At 41.0% G+C, this 24,304-nt stretch overlaps 1 long non-coding RNA gene across 1 annotated transcript in view; it reads left to right on the top strand.

The window, feature by feature from the left end:
• The window catches only part of LOC146519243 (uncharacterized), a 14,604-nt gene extending 2,488 nt beyond the window's left edge, over positions 1–12,116 (top strand). Inside the window, exon 2 of the long non-coding RNA XR_014874182.1 lies at positions 8,825–12,116. This is a non-coding gene — a long non-coding RNA (uncharacterized LOC146519243). The remainder of the gene's footprint in view (positions 1–8,824) is intronic.
• The last annotated feature ends 12,188 nt before the right edge of the window (positions 12,117–24,304 follow it).

The following is a 24,304-nucleotide window of genomic DNA, read 5'->3' as shown; positions in this document are numbered from 1 at the left end:
CCGTGCTGGACAAACAGGTTTTGAAGCTGTTTGAGCTAAGATTTTCAAGTTATTCACATAATGAAAACCTATACTTTGTTTCGGGCGAGTTCCCCATTCAAATGCATGTAATCGTAGGAAACGCACTGTCTTGACGAAATAAAGCGTTTTTGTACAACTTCATATAAATAGCTTTAAGTTTTGATAGAAGACTCAGACACACATATTTAAGGCGTTATCTTATACAGTTCAAGATCCCCGTGCTGGGCAAACAGGTTTTGAAGCTGTTTGAGCTAAGATTTTCAAGTTATTCACATAATGAAAACCTATACTTTGTTTCGGGCGAGTTCCCCATTAAAATGCATGTAATCGTAGGAAACGCACTGTCTTGACGAAATAAAGCGTTTTTGTACAACTTCATATAAATAGCTGTAAGTCTTGATAGAAGAAGCATACACACATATTTAAGGCGTTATCTTATACAGTTCAAGATCCCCGTGCTGGGCAAACAGGTTTTGAAGCTGTTTGAGCTAAGATTTTCAAGTTATTCACATAATGAAAACCTATACTTTGTTTCGGGCGAGTTCCCCATTCAAATGCATGTAATCGTAGGAAACGCACTGTGTTGACGAAATAAAGCGTTTTTGTACAACTTCATATAAATAGCTGTAAGTCTTGATAGAAGAAGCATACACACATATTTAAGGCGTTATCTTATACAGTTCAAGATCCCCGTGCGGGACAAACAGGTTTTGAAGCTGTTTGAGCTAAGATTTTCAAGTTATTCACATAATGAAAACCTATACTTTGTTTCGGGCGAGTTCCCCATTCAAATGCATGTAATCGTAGGAAACGCACTGTCTTGACGAAATAAAGCGTTTTTGTACAACTTCATATAAATAGCTGTAAGTCTTGATAGAAGAAGCATACACACATATTTAAGGCGTTATCTTATACAGTTCAAGATCCCCGTGCTGGGCAAACAGGTTTTGAAGCTGTTTGAGCTAAGATTTTCAAGTTATTCACATAATGAAAACCTATACTTTGTTTCGGGCGAGTTCCCCATTCAAATGCATGTAATCGTAGGAAACGCACTGTCTTGACGAAATAAAGCGTTTTTGTACAACTTCATATAAATAGCTGTAAGTCTTGATAGAAGAAGCATACACACATATTTAAGGCGTTATCTTATACAGTTCAAGATCCCCGTGCTGGGCAAACAGGTTTTGAAGCTGTTTGAGCTAAGATTTTCAAGTTATTCACATAATGAAAACCTATACTTTGTTTCGGGCGAGTTCCCCATTCAAATGCATGTAATCGTAGGAAACGCACTGTCTTGACGAAATAAAGCGTTTTTGTACAACTTCATATAAATAGCTGTAAGTCTTGATAGAAGAAGCATACACACATATTTAAGGCGTTATCTTATACAGTTCAAGATCCCCGTGCTGGACAAACAGGTTTTGAAGCTGTTTGAGCTAAGATTTTCAAGTTATTCACATAATGAAAACCTATACTTTGTTTCGGGCGAGTTCCCCATTCAAATGCATGTAATCGTAGGAAACGCACTGTCTTGACGAAATAAAGCGTTTTTGTACAACTTCATATAAATAGCTTTAAGTTTTGATAGAAGACTCAGACACACATATTTAAGGCGTTATCTTATACAGTTCAAGATCCCCGTGCTGGGCAAACAGGTTTTGAAGCTGTTTGAGCTAAGATTTTCAAGTTATTCACATAATGAAAACCTATACTTTGTTTCGGGCGAGTTCCCCATTCAAATGCATGTAATCGTAGGAAACGCACTGTGTTGACGAAATAAAGCGTTTTTGTACAACTTCATATAAATAGCTGTAAGTCTTGATAGAAGAAGCATACACACATATTTAAGGCGTTATCTTATACAGTTCAAGATCCCCGTGCTGGGCAAACAGGTTTTGAAGCTGTTTGAGCTAAGATTTTCAAGTTATTCACATAATGAAAACCTATACTTTGTTTCGGGCGAGTTCCCCATTCAAATGCATGTAATCGTAGGAAACGCACTGTCTTGACGAAATAAAGCGTTTTTGTACAACTTCATATAAATAGCTGTAAGTCTTGATAGAAGAAGCATACACACATATTTAAGGCGTTATCTTATACAGTTCAAGATCCCCGTGCTGGGCAAACAGGTTTTGAAGCTGTTTGAGCTAAGATTTTCAAGTTATTCACATAATGAAAACCTATACTTTGTTTCGGGCGAGTTCCCCATTCAAATGCATGTAATCGTAGGAAACGCACTGTCTTGACGAAATAAAGCGTTTTTGTACAACTTCATATAAATAGCTGTAAGTCTTGATAGAAGGAGCATACACACATATTTAAGGCGTTATCTTATACAGTTCAAGATCCCCGTGCGGGACAAACAGGTTTTGAAGCTGTTTGAGCTAAGATTTTCAAGTTATTCACATAATGAAAACCTATACTTTGTTTCGGGCGAGTTCCCCATTCAAATGCATGTAATCGTAGGAAACGCACTGTCTTGACGAAATAAAGCGTTTTTGTACAACTTCATATAAATAGCTGTAAGTTTTGATAGACGACTCAGACACACATATTTAAGGCGTTATCTTATACAGTTCAAGATCCCCGTGCTGGGCAAACAGGTTTTGAAGCTGTTTGAGCTAAGATTTTCAAGTTATTCACATAATGAAAACCTATACTTTGTTTCGGGCGAGTTCCCCATTCAAATGCATGTAATCGTAGGAAACGCACTGTCTTGACGAAATAAAGCGTTTTTGTACAACTTCATATAAATAGCTGTAAGTCTTGATAGAAGAAGCATACACACATATTTAAGGCGTTATCTTATACAGTTCAAGATCCCCGTGCTGGGCAAACAGGTTTTGAAGCTGTTTGAGCTAAGATTTTCAAGTTATTCACATAATGAAAACCTATACTTTGTTTTCGACGAGTTCCCCATTCAAATGCATGTAATCGTAGGAAACGCACTGTCTTGACGAAATAAAGCGTTTTTGTACAACTTCATATAAATAGCTGTAATTCTTGATAGAAGAAGCATACACACATATTTAAGGCGTTATCTTATACAGTTCAAGATCCCCGTGCTGGGCAAACAGGTTTTGAAGCTGTTTGAGCTAAGATTTTCAAGTTATTCACATAATGAAAACTTATACTTTGTTTCGGGCGAGTTCCCCATTCAAATGCATGTAATCGTAGGAAACGCACTATCTTGACGAAATAAAGCGTTTTTGTACAACTTCATATAAATAGCTTTAAGTTTTGATAGAAGACTCAGACACACATATTTAAGGCGTTATCTTATACAGTTCAAGATCCCCGTGCTGGGCAAACAGGTTTTGAAGCTGTTTGAGCTAAGATTTTCAAGTTATTCACATAATGAAAACCTATACTTTGTTTCGGACGAGTTCCCCATTCAAATGCATGTAATCGTAGGAAACGCACTGTCTTGACGAAATAAAGCGTTTTTGTACAACTTCATATAAATAGCTGTAAGTCTTGATAGAAGAAGCATACACACATATTTACGGCGTTATCTTATACAGTTCAAGATCCCCGTGCTGGGCAAACAGGTTTTGAAGCTGTTTGAGCTAAGATTTTCAAGTTATTCACATAATGAAAACTTATACTTTGTTTCGGGCGAGTTCCCCATTCAAATGCATGTAATCGTAGGAAACGCACTGTCTTGACGAAATAAAGCGTTTTTGTACAACTTCATAGAAATAACTGTAAGTTTTGATAGACGACTCAGACACACATATTTAAGGCGTTATCTTATACAGTTCAAGATCCCCGTGCTGGGCAAACAGGTTTTGAAGCTGTTTGAGCTAAGATTTTCAAGTTATTCACATAATGAAAACCTATACTTTGTTTCGGGCGAGTTCCCCATTCAAATGCATGTAATCGTAGGAAACGCACTGTCTTGACGAAATAAAGCGTTTTTGTACAACTTCATATAAATAGCTGTAAGTCTTGATAGAAGAAGCATACACACATATTTAAGGCGTTATCTTATACAGTTCAAGATCCCCGTGCTGGGCAAACAGGTTTTGAAGCTGTTTGAGCTAAGATTTTCAAGTTATTCACATAATGAAAACCTATACTTTGTTTCGGGCGAGTTCCCCATTCAAATGCATGTAATCGTAGGAAACGCACTGTCTTGACGAAATAAAGCGTTTTTGTACAACTTCATATAAATAGCTGTAAGTCTTGATAGAAGAAGCATACACACATATTTAAGGCGTTATCTTATACAGTTCAAGATCCCCGTGCTGGGCAAACAGGTTTTGAAGCTGTTTGAGCTAAGATTTTCAAGTTATTCACATAATGAAAACTTATACTTTGTTTCGGGCGAGTTCCCCATTCAAATGCATGTAATCGTAGGAAACGCACTGTCTTGACGAAATAAAGCGTTTTTGTACAACTTCATATAAATAACTGTAAGTTTTGATAGACGACTCAGACACACATATTTAAGGCGTTATCTTATACAGTTCAAGATCCCCGTGCTGGGCAAACAGGTTTTGAAGCTGTTTGAGCTAAGATTTTCAAGTTATTCACATAATGAAAACCTATACTTTGTTTCGGGCGAGTTCCCCATTCAAATGCATGTAATCGTAGGAAACGCACTGTCTTGACGAAATAAAGCGTTTTTGTACAACTTCATATAAATAGCTGTAAGTCTTGATAGAAGAAGCATACACACATATTTAAGGCGTTATCTTGTACAGTTCAAGATCCCCGTGCTGGACAAATAGGTTTTGAAGCTGTTTGAGCTAAGATTTTCAAGTTATTCACATAATGAAAACCTATACTTTGTTTCGGGCGAGTTCCCCATTCAAATGCATGCAATCGTAGGAAACGCACTGTATTGACGAAATAAAGCGTTTTTGTACAACTTCATATAAATAGCTGTAAGTCTTGATAGAAGAAGCATACACACATATTTAAGGCGTTATCTTATACAGTTCAAGATCCCCGTGCTGGGCAAACAGGTTTTGAAGCTGTTTGAGCTAAGATTTTCAAGTTATTCACATAATGAAAACCTATACTTTGTTTCGGACGAGTTCCCCATTCAAATGCATGTAATCGTAGGAAACGCACTGTCTTGACGAAATAAAGCGTTTTTGTACAACTTCATATAAATAGCTGTAAGTCTTGATAGAAGAAGCATACACACATATTTAAGGCGTTATCTTATACAGTTCAAGATCCCCGTGCTGGGCAAACAGGTTTTGAAGCTGTTTGAGCTAAGATTTTCAAGTTATTCACATAATGAAAACTTATACTTTGTTTCGGGCGAGTTCCCCATTCAAATGCATGTAATCGTAGGAAACGCACTGTCTTGACGAAATAAAGCGTTTTTGTACAACTTCATATAAATAACTGTAAGTTTTGATAGACGACTCAGACACACATATTTAAGGCGTTATCTTATACAGTTCAAGATCCCCGTGCTGGGCAAACAGGTTTTGAAGCTGTTTGAGCTAAGATTTTCAAGTTATTCACATAATGAAAACCTATACTTTGTTTCGGGCGAGTTCCCCATTCAAATGCATGTAATCGTAGGAAACGCACTGTCTTGACAAAATAAAGCGTTTTTGTACAACTTCATATAAATAGCTGTAAGTCTTGATAGAAGAAGCATACACACATATTTAAGGCGTTATCTTATACAGTTCAAGATCCCCGTGCTGGGCAAAAAGGTTTTGAAGCTGTTTTAGCTAAGATTTTCAAGTTATTCACATAATGAAAACCTATACTTTGTTTCGGGCGAGTTCCCCATTCAAATGCATGTAATCGTAGGAAACGCACTGTCTTGACGAAATAAAGCATTTTTGTACAACTTCATATAAATAGCTGTAAGTCTTGATAGAAGAAGCATACACACATATTTAAGGCGTTATCTTATACAGTTCAAGATCCCCGTGCTGGGCAAACAGGTTTTGAAGCTGTTTGAGCTAAGATTTTCAAGTTATTCACATAATGAAAACCTATACTTTGTTTCGGGCGAGTTCCCCATTCAAATGCATGTAATGGTAGGAAACGCACTGTCTTGACGAAATAAAGCGTTTTTGTACAACTTCATATAAATAGCTGTAAGTCTTGATAGAAGAAGCATACACACATATTTAAGGCGTTATCTTATACAGTTCAAGATCCCCGTGCTGGGCAAACAGGTTTTGAAGCTGTTTGAGCTAAGATTTTCAAGTTATTCACATAATGAAAACCTATACTTTGTTTCGGGCGAGTTCCCCATTCAAATGCATGTAATCGTAGGAAACGCACTGTCTTGACGAAATAAAGCGTTTTTGTACAACTTCATATAAATAGCTGTAAGTCTTGATAGAAGAAGCATACACACATATTTAAGGCGTTATCTTGTACAGTTCAAGATCCCCGTGCTGGACAAACAGGTTTTGAAGCTGTTTGAGCTAAGATTTTCAAGTTATTCACATAATGAAAACCTATACTTTGTTTCGGGCGAGTTCCCCATTCAAATGCATGTAATCGTAGGAAACGCACTGTCTTGACGAAATAAAGCGTTTTTGTACAACTTCATATAAATAGCTGTAAGTCTTGATAGAAGAAGCATACACACATATTTAAGGCGTTATCTTATACAGTTCAAGATCCCCGTGCTGGACAAATAGGTTTTGCAGCTGTTTGAGCTAAGATTTTCAAGTTATTCACATAATGAAAACCTATACTTTGTTTCGGGCGAGTTCCCCATTCAAATGCATGTAATGGTAGGAAACGCACTGTATTGACGAAATAAAGCGTTTTTGTACAACTTCATATAAATAGCTGTAAGTCTTGATAGAAGAAGCATACACACATATTTAAGGCGTTATCTTATACAGTTCAAGATCCCCGTGCTGGGCAAACAGGTTTTGAAGCTGTTTGAGCTAAGATTTTCAAGTTATTCACATAATGAAAACCTATACTTTGTTTCGGGCGAGTTCCCCATTCAAATGCATGTAATCGTAGGAAACGCACTGTCTTGACGAAATAAAGCGTTTTTGTACAACTTCATATAAATAGCTGTAAGTTTTGATAGACGACTCAGACACACATATTTACGGCGTTATCTTATACAGTTCAAGATCCCCGTGCTGGGCAAACAGGTTTTGAAGCTGTTTGAGCTAAGATTTTCAAGTTATTCACATAATGAAAACCTATACTTTGTTTCGGGCGAGTTCCCCATTCAAATGCATGTAATCGTAGGAAACGCACTGTCTTGACGAAATAAAGCGTTTTTGTACAACTTCATATAAATAGCTTTAAGTTTTGATAGAAGACTCAGACACACATATTTAAGGCGTTATCTTATACAGTTCAAGATCCCCGTGCTGGGCAAACAGGTTTTGAAGCTGTTTGAGCTAAGATTTTCAAGTTATTCACATAATGAAAACCTATACTTTGTTTCGGACGAGTTCCCCATTCAAATGCATGTAATCGTAGGAAACGCACTGTCTTGACGAAATAAAGCGTTTTTGTACAACTTCATATAAATAGCTGTAAGTCTTGATAGAAGAAGCATACACACATATTTAAGGCGTTATCTTATACAGTTCAAGATCCCCGTGCTGGGCAAACAGGTTTTGAAGCTGTTTGAGCTAAGATTTTCAAGTTATTCACATAATGAAAACCTATACTTTGTTTCGGGCGAGTTCCCCATTCAAATGCATGTAATCGTAGGAAACGCACTGTCTTGACGAAATAAAGCGTTTTTGTACAACTTCATATAAATAGCTGTAAGTTTTGATAGACGACTCAGACACACATATTTAACGCCTTAAATATGTGTGTCTGAGTCGTCTATCAAAACTGTATTTATCTTACACAGTTCAAGATCCCAGTGCTGGACAAACAGGTTTTGAAGCTGTTTGAGCTAAGATTTTCAAGTTATTCACATAATGAAAACCTATACTTTGTTTCGGGCGAGTTCTCCATTCAAATGCATGTAATCGTAGGAAACGCACTGTCTTGACGAAATAAAGCGTTTTTGTAAAACTTCATATAAATAGCTGTAAGTCTTGATAGAAGAAGCATACACACATATTTAAGGCGTTATCTTATACAGTTCAAGATCCCCGTGCTGGGCAAACAGGTTTTGAAGCTGTTTGAGCTAAGATTTTCAAGTTATTCACATAATGAAAACCTATACTTTGTTTCGGGCGAGTTCCCCATTCAAATGCATGTAATCGTAGGAAACGCACTGTCTTGACGAAATAAAGCGTTTTTGTACAACTTCATATAAATAGCTGTAAGTCTTGATAGAAGAAGCATACACACATATTTAAGGCGTTATCTTATACAGTTCAAGATCCCCGTGCTGGACAAACAGGTTTTGAAGCTGTTTGAGCTAAGATTTTTAAGTTATTCACATAATGAAAACCTATACTTTGTTTCGGACGAGTTCCCCATTCAAATGCATGTAATCGTAGGAAACGCACTGTCTTGACGAAATAAAGCGTTTTTGTACAACTTCATATAAATAGCTGTAAGTCTTGATAGAAGAAGCATACACACATATTTAAGGCGTTATCTTATACAGTTCAAGATCCCCGTGCTGGGCAAACAGGTTTTGAAGCTGTTTGAGCTAAGATTTTCAAGTTATTCACATAATGAAAACCTATACTTTGTTTCGGGCGAGTTCCCCATTCAAATGCATGTAATCGTAGGAAACGCACTGTCTTGATGAAATAAAGCGTTTTTGTACAACTTCATATAAATAGCTGTAAGTTTTGATAGACGACTCAGACACACATATTTACGGCGTTATCTTATACAGTTCAAGATCCCCGTGCTGGGCAAACAGGTTTTGAAGCTGTTTGAGCTAAGATTGTCAAGTTATTCACATAATGAAAACCTATACTTTGTTTCGGGCGAGTTCCCCATTCAAATGCATGTAATCGTAGGAAACGCACTGTCTTGACGAAATAAAGCGTTTTTGTACAACTTCATATAAATAGCTGTAAGTCTTGATAGAAGAAGCATACACACATATTTACGGCGTTATCTTATACAGTTCAAGATCCCCGTGCTGGGCAAACAGGTTTTGAAGCTGTTTGAGCTAAGATTTTCAAGTTATTCACATAATGAAAACCTATACTTTGTTTCGGGCGAGTTCCCCATTCAAATGCATGTAATCGTAGGAAACGCACTGTCTTGACGAAATAAAGCGTTTTTGTACAACTTCATATAAATAGCTGTAAGTCTTGATAGAAGAAGCATACACACATATATAAGGCGTTATCTTATACAGTTCAAGATCCCCGTGCTGGGCAAACAGGTTTTGAAGCTGTTTGAATTAAGATTTTCAAGTTATTCACATAATGAAAACCTATACTTTGTTTCGGGCGAGCTCCCCATTCAAATGCATGTAATCGTAGGAAACGCACTGTCTTGACGAAATAAAGCGTTTTTGTACAACTTCATATAAATAGCTGTAAGTCTTGATAGAAGAAGCATACACACATATTTACGGCGTTATCTTATACAGTTCAAGATCCCCGTGCTGGACAAACAGGTTTTGAAGCTGTTTGAGCTAAGATTTTCAAGTTATTCACATAATGAAAACCTATACTTTGTTTCGGGCGAGTTCCCCATTCAAATGCATGTAATCGTAGGAAACGCACTGTCTTGACGAAATAAAGCGTTTTTGTACAACTTCATATAAATAGCTGTAAGTCTTGATAGAAGAAGCATACACACATATTTAAGGTGTTATCTTATACAGTTCAAGATCCCCGTGCTGGGCAAACAGGTTTTGAAGCTGTTTGAGCTAAGATTTTCAAGTTATTCACATAATGAAAACCTATACTTTGTTTCGGGCGAGTTCCCCATTCAAATGCATGTAATCGTAGGAAACGCACTGTCTTGACGAAATAAAGCGTTTTTGTACAACTTCATATAAATAGCTGTAAGTCTTGATAGAAGAAGCATACACACATATTTACGGCGTTATCTTATACAGTTCAAGATCCCCGTGCTGGGCAAACAGGTTTTGAAGCTGTTTGAGCTACGATTTTCAAGTTATTCACATAATGAAAACCTATACTTTGTTTCGGGCGAGTTCCCCATTCAAATGCATGTAATCGTAGGAAACGCAGTGTCTTGACGAAACAAAGCGTTTTTGTACAACTTCATATAAATAGCTGTAAGTTTTGATAGACGAATCAGACACACATATTTAACGCCTTAAATATGTGTGTCTGAGTCGTCTATCAAAACTGTATTTATCTTATACAGTTCAAGATCCCCGTGCTGGGCAAACAGGTTTTGAAGCTGTTTGAGCTAAGATTGTCAAGTTATTCACATAATGAAAACCTATACTTTGTTTCGGGCGAGTTCCCCATTCAAATGCATGTAATCGTAGGAAACGCACTGTCTTGACGAAATAAAGCGTTTTTGTACAACTTCATATAAATAGCTGTAAGTCTTGATAGAAGAAGCATACACACATATTTAAGGCGTTATCTTATACAGTTCAAGATCCCCGTGCTGGGCAAACAGGTTTTGAAGCTGTTTGAGCCAAGATTTTCAAGTTATTCACATAATGAAAACCTATACTTTGTTTCGGGCGAGTTCCCCATTCAAATGCATGTAATCGTAGGAAACGCACTGTCTTGACGAAATAAAGCGTTTTTGTACAACTTCATATAAATAGCTGTAACTTTTGATAGAAGACTCAGACACACATATTTATGGCGTTATCTTATCAGATTCAATATCCCCATTCTGGGCACACAGGTTTTGCAGCTGTTTGAGCTAAGATTTTCAAGTTATTGACATAATGAAAACCTATACTTTGTTTCGGGCGAGCTCCCCATTCAAATGCATGTAATCGTAAGAAACGCACTGGCTTGACGAAATAAAGCGTTTTTGTACAACTTCATATAAATAGCTGTAACTTTTGATAGAAGACTCAGACACACATATTTATGGCTTTATCTTATCAGATTCAATATCCCCGTGCTGGGCACACAGGTTTTGCAGCTGTTTGAGCTAGGATTTTTCAAGTTATTGACATAATGAAAACCTATAAATTGTATCGGGCGAGCTCCCCATTCAAATGCATGTAATCGTAAGAAACGCACTGGCTTGACGAAATAAAGCGTTTTTGTACAACTTCATATAAATAGCTGTAACTTTTGATAGAAGACTCAGACACACATATTTATGGCTTTATCTTATCAGATTCAATATCCCCGTGCTGGGCACACAGGTTTTGCAGCTGTTTGAGCTAAGATTTTCAAGTTATTGACATAATGAAAACCTATACTTTGTTTCGGGCGAGTTCCCCATTCAAATGCATGTAATCGTAAGAAACGCACTGTCTTGACGAAATAAAGCGTTTTTGTACAACTTCATATAAATAGCTGTAACTTTTGATAGAAGACTCAGACACACATATTTATGGCTTTATCTTATACAGTTCAATATCCCCGTGCTGGGCAAACAGGTTTTGAAGCTGTTTGAGCCAAGATTTTCAAGTTATTCACATAATGAAAACCTATACTTTGTTTCGGGCGAGTTCCCCATTCAAATGCATGTAATCGTAGGAAACGCACTGGCTTGACGAAATAAAGCGTTTTTGTACAACTTCATATAAATAGCTGTAAGTCTTGATAGAAGAAGCATACACACATATTTAAGGCGTTATCTTATACAGTTCAATATCCCCGTGCTGGGCAAACAGGTTTTGAAGCTGTTTGAGCCAAGATTTTCAAGTTATTCACATAATGAAAACCTATACTTTGTTTCGGGCGAGTTCCCCATTCAAATGCATGTAATCGTAGGAAACGCACTGGCTTGACGAAATAAAGCGTTTTTGTACAACTTCATATAAATAGCTGTAAGTCTTGATAGAAGAAGCATACACACATATTTAAGGCGTTATCTTATACAGTTCAAAATCCCCGTTCTGGGCACACAGGTTTTGCAGCTGTTTGAGCTAAGATTTTCAAGTTATTCACATAATGAAAACCTATACTTTGTATAGGGCGAGCTCCCCATTCAAATGCATGTAATCGTAAGAAACGCACTGGCTTGACGAAATAAAGCGTTTTTGTACAACTTCATATAAATAGCTGTAACTTTTGATAGAAGACTCAGACACACATCTTTATGGCTTTATCTTATCAGATTCAAAATCCCCGTGCTGGGCACACAGATTTTGCAGCTGTTTGAGCTAAGATTTTCAAGTTATTCACATAATGAAAACCTATACTTTGTTTCGGGCGAGTTCCCCATTCAAATGCATGTACCAGTGAGAAACGCACTAACGTGGTGAGATAAAGTGTTTTTCATCAACTTCATATAAATAGCTGTAACATTTGATAGAAGACTCAGACACACATATTTATGGCTAAGCCTTTTAGAATTCTGCATCTTCGTGCTGGGGAAATAGGTTTTGCAGCTTTTTGAGCTAAGATGTTCAAGTTATTCACAAATGAAAACCTATACTTTGTGTCGGGCGAGAACTCCATTCAAATGCATGTAATAGTGAGAAACGAACTAATGTGGTGAAATAAAGTGTTTTTCATCAACTTCATAGAGATAGCTGTAACATTTGATAGAAGACTCAGACACACATAAATATGGCTAAGCCTTATAGAATTCTGCATCTTCGTGCTGGGGAAAAAGGCTTTGCAGCTGTTTGAGCTAAGATGTTCAAGTTATTCATAAATGAAAACCTATACTTTGTGTCGGGCGAGAACTCCATTCAAATGCATGTACCAGTGAGAAACGCACTAACATGGTAAGATAAAGTGTTTTTCAACTTTATGGCTAAGCCTTATAGACTTCAGCATCTCCATGCTGGGGAAAAAAGTTTTGCAGCTTTTTGAGCTAAGATGTTCAAGTTTTTCACAAATGAAAACCTATACTTTGTGTCGGGCGAGAACTCCATTCAAATGCATGTAATAGCGAGAAATGAACTAACGTGGTGAAATAAAGCGTTTCTCATCAACTTCATAGAGATAGCTGTAACATTTGATAGAAGACTCAGACACACATAAATATGGCTAAGCCTTATAGAATTCTGCATCTTCGTGCTGGGGGAATAGGTGTTGCAGCTCTTTGAGCTAAGATGTTCAAGTTATTCACAAATGAAAACCTATACTTTGTGTCGGGCGACAACTCCATTCAAATGCATGTATCAGTGAGAAACGCACTAACGTGGTGAGATAAAGTGTTTTTCAACTTTATGGCTAAGCCTTATAGACTTCAGCATCTCCATGCTGGGGGAAAAAGTTTTGCAGCTTTTTGAGCTAAGATGTTCAAGTTTTTCACAAATGAAAACCTATACTTTGTGTCGGGCGAGAACTCCATTCAAATGCATGTAATAGTGAGAAACGAACTAATGTGGTGAAATAAAGTGTTTTTCATCAACTTCATAGAGATAGCTGTAACATTTGATAGAAGACTCAGACACACATAAATATGGCTAAGCCTTATAGAATTCTGCATCTTCGTGCTGGGGAAAAAGGCTTTGCAGCTGTTTGAGCTAAGATGTTCAAGTTATTCATAAATGAAAACCTATACTTTGTGTCGGGCGAGAACTCCATTCAAATGCATGTACCAGTGAGAAACGCACTAACGTGGTAAGATAAAGTGTTTTTCAACTTTATGGCTAAGCCTTATAGACTTCAGCATCTCCATGCTGGGGAAAAAGGTTTTGCAGCTTTTTGAGCTAAGATGTTCAAGTTTTTCACAAATGAAAACCTATACTTTGTGTCGGGCGAGAACTCCATTCAAATGCATGTAATAGCGAGAAATGAACTAACGTGGTGAAATAAAGCGTTTCTCATCAACTTCATAGAGATAGCTGTAACATTTGATAGAAGACTCAGACACACATATTTATGGCTTTCCCTTATAGACTTCAGCATCTCCATGCTGGGGAAAAAGGCTTTGCAGCTGTTTGAGCTAAGATGTTCAAGTTATTCACAAATGAAAACCTATACTTTGTGTCGGGCGAGAACTCCATTCAAAGGCATGTAATAGCGAGAAACGAACTAACGTGGTGAAATAAAGCGTTTTTCATCAACTTCATAGATATAGCTGTAACATTTGATAGAAGACTCAGACACACATAAATATGGCTAAGCCTTATAGAATTCTGCATCTTCGTGCTGGGGGAATAGGTGTTGCAGCTCTTTGAGCTAAGATGTTCAAGTTATTCACAAATGAAAACCTATACTTTGTGTCGGGCGACAACTCCATTCAAATGCATGTATCAGTGAGAAACGCACTAACGTGGTGAGATAAAGTGTTTTTCAACTTTATGGCTAAGCCTTATAGACTTCAGCATCTCCATGCTGGGGGAAAAGGTTTTGCAGCTTTTTGAGCTAAGATGTTCAAGTTATTCACAAATGAAAACCTATACTTTGTGTCGGGCGAGAACTCCATTCAAAGGAATGTAATAGCGAGAAACGAACTAACGTGGTGAAATAAAGCGTTTTTCATCAACTTCATAGCTGTAACATAAATATGGCTAAGCCTTATAGAATTCTGCATCTTCGTGCTGGGGAAATAGATTTTGCAGCTCTTTGAGCTAAGATGTTCAAGTTATTCACAAATGAAAACCTATACTTTGTTTCGGGCGAGCTCCCCATTCAAATGCATGTAATCGTAGGAAACGCACTGTCTTGACGAAATAAAGCGTTTTTGTACAACTTCATATAAATAGCTGTAAGTCTTGATAGAAGAAGCATACACACATATTTGCGGCTTTCTCTTATACAATTCAATATCCATCCCCGTGCTGGGCAAACAGGTTTTGAAGCTGTTTGAGCTAAGATTTTCAAGTTATTCACATAATGAAAACCTATACTTTGTTTCGGGCGAATTCCCCATTCAAATGCATGTAATCGTAGGAAACGATTAAGCGTTTTTGTACAACTTCATATAAATAGCTGTAAGTCTTGATAGAAGAAGCATACACACATATTTATGGCTTTCTCTTATAGAATTCAATATCCCCGTGCTGGGCAAAAAGGTTTTGCAGCTGTTTGAGCTAAGATTTTCAAGTTATTCACATAATGAAAAGTAATACTTTGTTTCGGGCGAGTTCCCCATTTAAATGTACGTAATCGTAGGAAACGCACCGTCTTGACGAAATAAAGCGTTTTTGGACAACTTCATTGTCCAAAAACAATCTTATAGAATTCAATACTCTTTGCTGGGCACTACTCTTTAGTGCCCAGCAAAGAGTAGCTCCTTACTGGGCACTAAAACCTTTGCAGTGCTATTAATCTCATCAGGGTCATTTTCCTCACAAGAGGTCAGTGACACACGGGTGATGTTTTCCACTGGGTTGGTCAGGGTCAGCAGCACCTGGCTATTTAAATAGCTGTAAGTTTTGATAGAAGAGTCAGACACACATATTTATGGCTTTGCCTTATATAATTCAATATCCCGTGCTGGGCAAACAGGTTTTGCAGCTGTTTGAGCTAAGATTTTCAAGTTATTCACATAATGAAAAGTAATACTTTGTTTCGGGCGAATTCCCCATTCAAATGCATTAATAGTCAGAAACGTACTGTATTCACGAAATAAAGCATTTTTGTACAACTTCATATAAATATGTTACAGAGTATAGCATGGTGGAAAAGGATGGAGAGAATCCCCCACTAAGCTTTTGGGTTTGCATAACTTTAGATTTTGTTTTGTATTAATTGCATGCTTTGGTGTTTGTGTTTGATGTGAGGTGTGTGCCACACCCATGTGGGAGTGGAGATTCTACTCTAGTCCAGCTGCCAGCTATTTGGAGCTGAGTACAAGGAACAGCTGATTGGGGAGGATTGGAGCCCTTCTCTATAAAGGGGAGAGGAAACAGGAAGTAGGTGTTGTCGTTGTTTTTTTAGTAGGACACTGGTGTAGCAGGGAAGCCTCGAAGATCCAGGATGAAGTGTGCACATTTGAACGGAAAAGATTTTTAACCTGGCCTGGTTTTGCTTTTAAAATAATCTGAGGATGTTGGAGGGAGGACTTATTTTTATTGGGATGTGAGTGGATGTGCTGGGAGGCAGGAAAACAAACACTGGACTGGAGACTCTCTGTGCCCCTGACAAGGAAACTGGACCAGTTTTGGGGAAGTTCCAGCTCCCAGGGTGTGATGTGGAGACCCAGCCTCGAACGAAGTCAGGCCTGAAAAGGTGGGTGGCAAGCCTTTTTGAGGAAGATGCAGTATTGATACGTTTTGGCTGCTTGTTCTTCCAAATGACCACCTTTCCCCTGTTTGTAACCAGGCTAACAACCCTGACCGCGGTGGCTTTTGGCCTTGGATTCCTGGCCAGAGTTGTGTCTTCAGCCAGTAGTTTTACCCGGAGAAAGAACAAATAAATCTTGTGTAACCCATTGCAGTGTGCGTGTGGTGGTTCGTTACTGGTCAATATTAGAGCTACTCCTTTCTTGTACGGAGGCCATTTTGGGCCTTACGTAACAAATAGCTGTAAGTTTATATAGAAGACTCAGACACACATATTTATGGCGTTATCTTATAGAATTCAATATCCCGTGCTGTGCTAACAGGTTTTGAAGCTGTTTGAGCTAAGATTTTCAAATTATTCACATAATGAAAACCTATACTTTGGTTCGGGCGAGTTCCCCATTCAAAAGCATGTAATCGTAGGAAACGCACCGTCTTGACGAAATAAAGAGTTTTTGGACAACTTCATTTAAATAGCTGTAAGTTTTGATAGAAGAGTCAGACATATATATTTATGGCTTTGTCTTATATAATTCAATATCCCGTACTGGGCAAACAGGTTTTGTAGCAGTTTGAGCTAAGAAAGTTATTCACATAATGAAAAGTAATACTTTGTTTTGGGCGAATTCCCCATTCAAATGCATGTAATAGTCAGAAATGTACTGTCTTGACGAAATAAAGCGTTTTTGTACAACTTCATATAAGTAGCTGTAAGTTTCTATAGAAAACTCGGACACACATATTTATGGCTTTATCTTACATATGTGCCACACATACCCCCCCCCCCCCCCCCCCTTGAACACACAGTTAGGTCTTTATGCAGTCCAGGACCCTGGGCCTAAGCAAACGGCCCGAACGACTGAACCTGGGAGTGAGAGAACAGGCAGAGGAAGGTCCATCCTATGAACGAGGCTGGTGAAGGCTCAAACGCCGGTGGTCCGGGGGTAGTCCTGGGGGGAAAACCAGAGTCTGTCAACCCCATCGAGGAGGGCGGCCACGGGGAGGGGCCTGGGCCGGCACTACATTACTGTCCGGAAGAAGATGTGCAGGTTTAAGTCTGTCAACACACACAGTCTCCCTTCGACCCCCAAAATCCAAAACAAAATGTTTCTGGCCTGGTTCGATAACCCTGAATGGGCCGTCATACAGCGGCCGCAGCGGTGTCCTGTGGGCATCGTGCCTGACAAAAACAAACTTAGCAGTCTCTAAAGTCTTTGGAACAAAAGTGTCAGGCACGCAATGGTGCACCAGACCAGGAACCCGAAGCGAGTGCAAAAGCGGGTTGAGAGATAGCACAGATGGATCGAAGCAGGGGGGAGGGTTCTCGGGCAAGAGTTCTCCAGGCACGCGGAGGGGCTGACCAAACACTAGCTCAGCTGGGGAAGCGCCGAGATCCTCCTTAACCACAGAGCGCAGCCCAAGCAAAACCCACGGGAGGTGGTCAACCCAATTGCCATCCTTTAAGGAGGCGCGAAAAGCAGCCTTAAGCGACCGGTGGAACCGTTCACACATCCTATTAGCTTGCGGGTTGTATGCGGTTGTGCGGTGGACTTTAGCCCCCAGTCCATCAGCCATGGCCGACCAAAGCTCGGAAATAAACTGGGGGCCTCTGTCTGACGTAATGTCCGCGGGTGGGCCGAAACGCGAGACCCAGGTCGACAAAAACGCCTTGGCCACCACTGCTGCGGTAGTGGACGCCAGGGGGACCGCCTCCGGCCACCTGGTGGTGCGGTCTGGGTGGATTTAAGCACGAGGGTGTCCGGGTCACCGCTCTGATCGGCAGCCATGGCGGAGTAGTCTATGCCGAGAAAGACGGGAGAAACCAGCGCACGGGACAAACAGTCAGCCACATGATTGGATTTACCAGCCACGTGCCGAATGTCCATGGTAAACTCAGAAATTGCTGCCAACTGGCGCTGTTGGCGTGCACTCCATGGATCAGAAACCTTGGACATGGCAAACGTCAAGGGTTTGTGGTCCACGTATGCGGTAAAGTGACGACCCTCGAGAAATAAACGGAAATGATGAGTCGCCAGGTGGAGCGCCAGTAGCTCCCTGTCAAAAACGCTGTAATTGCGTTCGCTGTCACTCAGCATACGGCTGAAAAAGGCGAGCGGTTGCCAGACACCCGAGATTCGCTGTTCCAGCACCGCACCCGCCGCTATGTCTGACGCATCGGTGGTCAACGCAATCGGCCCTGAGGGGGATGGGTGGGCCAGAAGGGCAGCATTAGCTAACGCTGACTAAACGCTTGGATGCTTTCCGGAAACCAGTCAACGGAGTCATTAGCTTTCTTACCTTTTAACGCCCCATAAAGGGGCTTCAGCAGATGTGCCGCTCTGGGGAGAAAACGGTTGTAAAAATTCACCATCCCCAAAAATTCCTGCAGTGCCTTAACATTCGTGGGACGCGGAAATTCCGCAACAGCTTGGACTTTGTCAGGCAACGGAACCGCGCCCTCGGCGGAAATACGGTGCCCAAGGAAATCGAGAACCGGCAACCCAAACTGGCATTTAGACGGATTAATAATCAGTCCATGCTCCGCCAAACGCTGAAAAACCTGACGCAGATGGAACATGTGCTGCTCCTTCGAGCAGGCCAAACGGCATGCGCAGAAACTCGAAAAGGCTGAAAGGTGTAATTACGGCGGTTTTGGGGACATTCTCTGCGCACACGGGAACCTGGTGATATCCCCGTACCAAATCGATCTTCAAAAAAACCGAGGTCCCCGCAAGATGGGCGGAAAAATCTTGGATGTGGGGAATGGGATAACGATCGTTCTCTGTGACATTATTAAGACGACGGAAATCCCCACAAGGTCGCCACCGACCATCAGATTTAGGCACCATGTGTAACGGGGAAGCCCAGGCACTATTTGAATGCTGCACGATGCCCAGACGCTCCATGGTGGCAAATTCTTCCCGAGCGACAGCCAGTTTGGCAGGGTCGAGGCGGCGTGCGCGCGAACACCGGGGGCCCTACTGTAGTTATGTAATGCTCCACCCCGTGCTTCGTCACCGTGCTCGAGAAAGTGGGGACAGTGAGTGAGGGAAACTCAGAAAGCAAACACTGAAAAACGTCACCCGAATCTATAAAAAAAAGCAAAGCCCTTTTCCGCGTTGCCGCGTTGCCGCCGTGCAGCGATTCCGGCTACCGTGGACGAGTTGGAGGGCCCCTGGAGCATCGGTGAGGGGGCGGGGGAAAACGCTGGTGAGTCCTGAACAATCGCCTGGACGCCGAAACTCCTGGTAGCCAGGAGAATGCGATCCGCCTCTTCCGCAAGGGAGCGGTAATCCTTCGCGGCCAATAGCGGGGAGTTGGCAAGGCCAGCGCACACTGGAGCCGGCAGCTGTCGGAGAAAGAGGTGGGTGAAGAGAAATCCTCCGTCATCCGCGCCCAGCAAGGACAGCATGCTCTCCATGAGCTCGAGAGCGGTGCCGTCGCCCAGGCCCGCGAGGGAAAGGAGTTTCTCGGCCGCTCAGCATCAAAGAGGGAATAACGCCGCAGAAGCAGCGCCTTCAGGGCGGTGTACTTGCCTTGGGCTGGGGGGTCCTGGAGGAGAGTCATCACGCGGCGGGTTGACAGCGGGTCAAGTGAGGCCACCACATGGTGGTATTTAGTATCGTTGGCTGAAGCTCCACGAAGAGCAAACTGAGCTTCTACGTGCACGAACCATGAAGGAGGATCGTGAAGCCAAAAATCCGGCAATTTTAGCACCACAGCAAACGCAGCCATTGGCGGAGGTGAAAGTCGATGCCTCCAGGCCGGAGCTGGCTTTGTCGTCGAGCCTTAGCATGTTCGCTACAGGGGTCACCAATGTGGAAGTATGTAATAACGACAGGAGAGGTCTCAGTGTCTCAGTCACTCCAACTCCAAGTTATTCACAAAATGAAAACCTATACTTTGTTTCGGGCGAGAACGCCATTCAAATGCATGTAATAGTCAGAAACGCACTGTCTTGGAGAAATAAAGCCTTTTTGTACCACTTCATGAAGGGTTAGGGTTTAGGGGAGGGTTAGGATTTAGGGTTAGGGGGGTTAGGGTTTGGGGGGTTGGGGTTAGAGGGTTAGGGTTAGGGGGTAATAGCTAGTAGTCGACCAAATAAAATTGGAATAAGTCGAAAATTAAGGGTCATAGAGGGATGAAAGTGGTGCCTACGGTGGATTTTGGGGTGCTTCGGACCCCCTGGTGAAGACCCTATGACGATAGCACCAGCGGTTCTGGACTTGGTCGAAATCGGTCAAAATCTGACCGAATGAAAAGTTCAAAATCGGAGATAGGAGTCTCCGATCGCGATGATTCCACCACCACTGTACTCAGCAGGCCTTGCCGCGTCGTTAGATACCCGTCACGGAAGGGTTGGGAGTCATTATATGTGACCGAACATTTTTTGTCAGGTGACCGAACTGAGTCATGTGACCTATCGACGGGTGCGGAATCAAACCGGGATGCCAATTATCCGATCTGTATCTGTCCTAGCAACGGTTGAGGGCAGATACGGTAGCTGGGACCAGAACTAGAAAGATAGTGAGTGCAGGGGACTGCCTTTTATTGCTCCTATCCCAAGGGTAAAGCGTACCCTGGTGGCCAGTCAGGGTATGACTCGCTGCTGGCTGCCAGCAGAGGTCACCATTCGACATGCCCTTCAGTATCAGGGACATTGACTGTAGAAAACATGGACGACGCGACCCTGCCTCCTACCATTGTGCAAAAATGAAGCCAAAATACCCCGCTTGTGGAGGCTGCCATCTTGCAAATTTGGAGCCAGAGTCTGCGCAGTAGTGACTTGAGGTGGAGCGACTGTGTAACGCTCCCGCCCACACACCCGCTGGACGTGACCGCAAACACGCCCCCTACACTTTTTACGTAGCCCGGCTGCTCGAGTTTTTTTGCTGGTTTACCGCGACTGACGACTCGTTTAATTAAGGTAAATACAACCACGTCACTGTTATAAAAAAGACACACAACTTATCATCTTATAGTTCTAAAATCACTCTGTTGTTAATTCGTTAGTTAGCTTAGCCGCTAGCATACGCATTGTGTTGAAGGCTTGTTGCTAGCTAGTTAGCGATGCTACACACCTGCTACTCTTAATAGTCTTCAACACTTATGTTTTTTTTTATCCATTTTTAGACAGCGATGAGATCAGCTGCACACTCCACAGAGGCCCAGAGTTACTGTTAATATCAAAAATATAATGCTGTCCTTTGAGATTTTAACATAAGACTGTGAGTGTAATGGATCTAAAACTGTTTAAATCTTCAGAGCCCTCTACACCTGGTAACATGGAGACTTTAAAAACAACAGCATGAGGTTTCAGTAGTGTAGTCTAATTTGTTCTTTTCATTTAATAATAGAGTCCATATTATATCAACAGCTACATTTACCCTGGAGATAAACTAGTGAGGGAGACCATCAGGACCAAGCTGGGTTTCCTGGGTCCAGAGGTTTGGAGAAACGTCTTCCCTTTCTTTCATCATAGCTGTCCTGTGCCAGAAGTTCTAAAAGGCATCATTTAAGAAACACCAGGAAAACTGAAGCTCATGGCAGTGATCAAGCAGGACTCATGATCTTCACCAGCAGTTCCCTCACAGGGAAATCTTCAGCACTCCTCCGTAGGCCCGCCCCAGGAGATGGATAAACCCAGCATTTCATGAACACTGTGATGGAGACCTTTGTTTTGTGTAATGTTATAAATACTCTGATACTCCCCAGAGGCTCCGGACTTTTACATAAAGATATTATATTCAGTCCTGTAGAAAGTTATATATTTAAAAATATGTGATCCTCTCTGGTTACTCTGGTATGAATAACTCTGAATCACTTTATGGTAAATAACACTATCTGCAAAAAACTGTGAAAGAATTCCAGATGACAAGTTTGTAGTTCAACATACAAGTGACGACCTTTGACCTTCATCGGGTTTTATTTAATTGTGTTAGACAAAATCTCATATGCTCTTCATGCAGCTGAGTACATCAAGTGTTTAAAACAGAAGCTGTGCAGGTCTGAGATCAGCAGCTTTGTGAAACACCAAACTGAGGTCCTGTTAATGCTGATATATAGTGACACAGTTACATGAGTGATTAATCCTTTTGTTTTTTGTCATTTTTGTTTAACTTTATCAATAAAACAGCTGCAGCTTTCACTACAGCACGTGTGGTACTTTAACCTTTGTACTGTTTTCATCAGTTCATTTTGCAGTTAACATGTGAACATGTTGGATGATCTGTCTGCTGTCACTGGGTGGTGCTGAGGTCTGAATCTGAGGGCAGCTCCTGTAATCACAAAGACAACAGAACCATCAAACTCAGATATAAATGTTATCCCTTAATATTGAAATAAAGCTGATTCTTCTGTCCTCACACACTCAGGATCTGAAGTTCTTCTCTTACATTTTTTCAGTACAGTATTACAGTACACTACAGTACTTTAATCCATAGTTCCTGATTAATGAGGAGTTACTGAAGTACAAGCTTTTAAAAAAATTGTTTCTGTCTTTACAGATGTGGCAAGAGACTGAAAACATGCTGTTGTTTGCACATATTTAATATTGAGCTCTGCACAGGAGCTGAAGCAGGGTGCAGCCTGTTGCTTTTACAGTATAATATAATACTTGTAATAAAAGTACAGTAACAGTAATTAGTGACTGAGCAGCCCGGGGCGTTTCTCTTGATTTCTTCAGTAAATTCATTCACCTGCACAGATTAGCTAAACGAACCCTGACAGCCGAGTGCTCATTTTAGCTAGCTAGGTCTCAGGAGCTAGCTATGGACGGTAGTTACGGATTAGCTTACAAACACATTTAACTTACCGAAAAAGTGCAGCGGGGCCTCGGGTCCTTCTGTCGGGTAGTCCAGTTTACTGAAGAACACCTCAGGCTGTCAGGTTAAAACACTCGGTCGTGTTTTCGTAGCGTAAACGCTGGTCCTCCTCTCAGAGCCTACGCTCTATCTGCTATTCGCGAACAGAGATACGCAAGTTTCTCCGTGACTACAGCTGTCAGTCAAAGCTCTTATGATGACGTTTCACCCCAATTTAACATCACCGCGGTAGGAATTAGAATCAAACTTATGGGAAAGGAGACCCCTTGAACATCAATCAGCGTGATGAGAACTATTGAAAACAAAAGAAAGAATCTTTGGAAAAAAATTATCTAAGGAGAATTTATTTATTTTAGTCTGACCCCAGTCCCATCCGCTAACATGGAGGAGGCAGGGTTTATGACCTATACTGCAGCCAGACACCAGGGGGCGATAGAGACGTTTTGGCTTCATATTTGGGGACCTGTCGCGTCGTCCATGTTTTCTACAGTCAATGATCAGGGCTTTGTGTGTTGTAGTTTTTTGAGAGGCATGATGGGAGATATATGCAAATTATGGAACGGAGCCTACTTCCTGGTTCCCATGATACTTTGCTGTTCTCTCATTGCTAGCATTGGGCTAGCTTAGCATTGGGCTAGCTTAGCATTAGCATTTTTGCTAACTTTTCTGACATGTTTTGTGAAGTCAAAGGAAGTGACTTCCACTTGTTTTCCCTAGTGTTTGGTGATGTTTTCTTAGGTTTTCCCACTTGTTTCCCCTAGTGTTATGGTCAGGGTTTGCCACTTGTTTCCCCTAGTGTTTCCCACTTGACTCCCTACTGTTTCCTGTGGTGCTAGCTTAGCATTGGGATAGCTTAGCATTAGCATTTTTGCTAACTAGGGGTTAGGGGTTAGGGTTAGTGGGGTTAGGGTTAGGGGTTAGGGGAAATCAACTTTGGGAGTCCGGTCCCCGAAGAGGGCCAGGCTCCAATGCACAGACCACACCTGCTCCCATCTCAGGCGTCCAGTTGCCCCACAGCACACCCCAGATGGCGTTTAAGGTGAGCTCCTGTGAACAAGGTTCAAGGCGGTGGGGACCCCACTGAGGTTAGATTTAGGGCCGAAATTATCCTCTGCATAGGGTCCACTAAGGTTAGGTTTAGGGCCAGTCCCAGGGGTGGGATTCTCCTCAATTGTCCTTCACAGGAAACTGAAATATACAGTATCAAATACAATAATTGTAAAAATAAGAACAACAAAAACAACCATATATAGTATCT

Source organism: Neolamprologus multifasciatus, chromosome 5, assembly GCF_963576455.1.
Source record: "Neolamprologus multifasciatus chromosome 5, fNeoMul1.2, whole genome shotgun sequence".
NCBI classification, from domain to species: domain Eukaryota; kingdom Metazoa; phylum Chordata; class Actinopteri; order Cichliformes; family Cichlidae; genus Neolamprologus; species Neolamprologus multifasciatus.
Note: the sequence above shows the minus strand (reverse complement) of the source record. Positions and strands in the feature narration are given on the sequence as shown.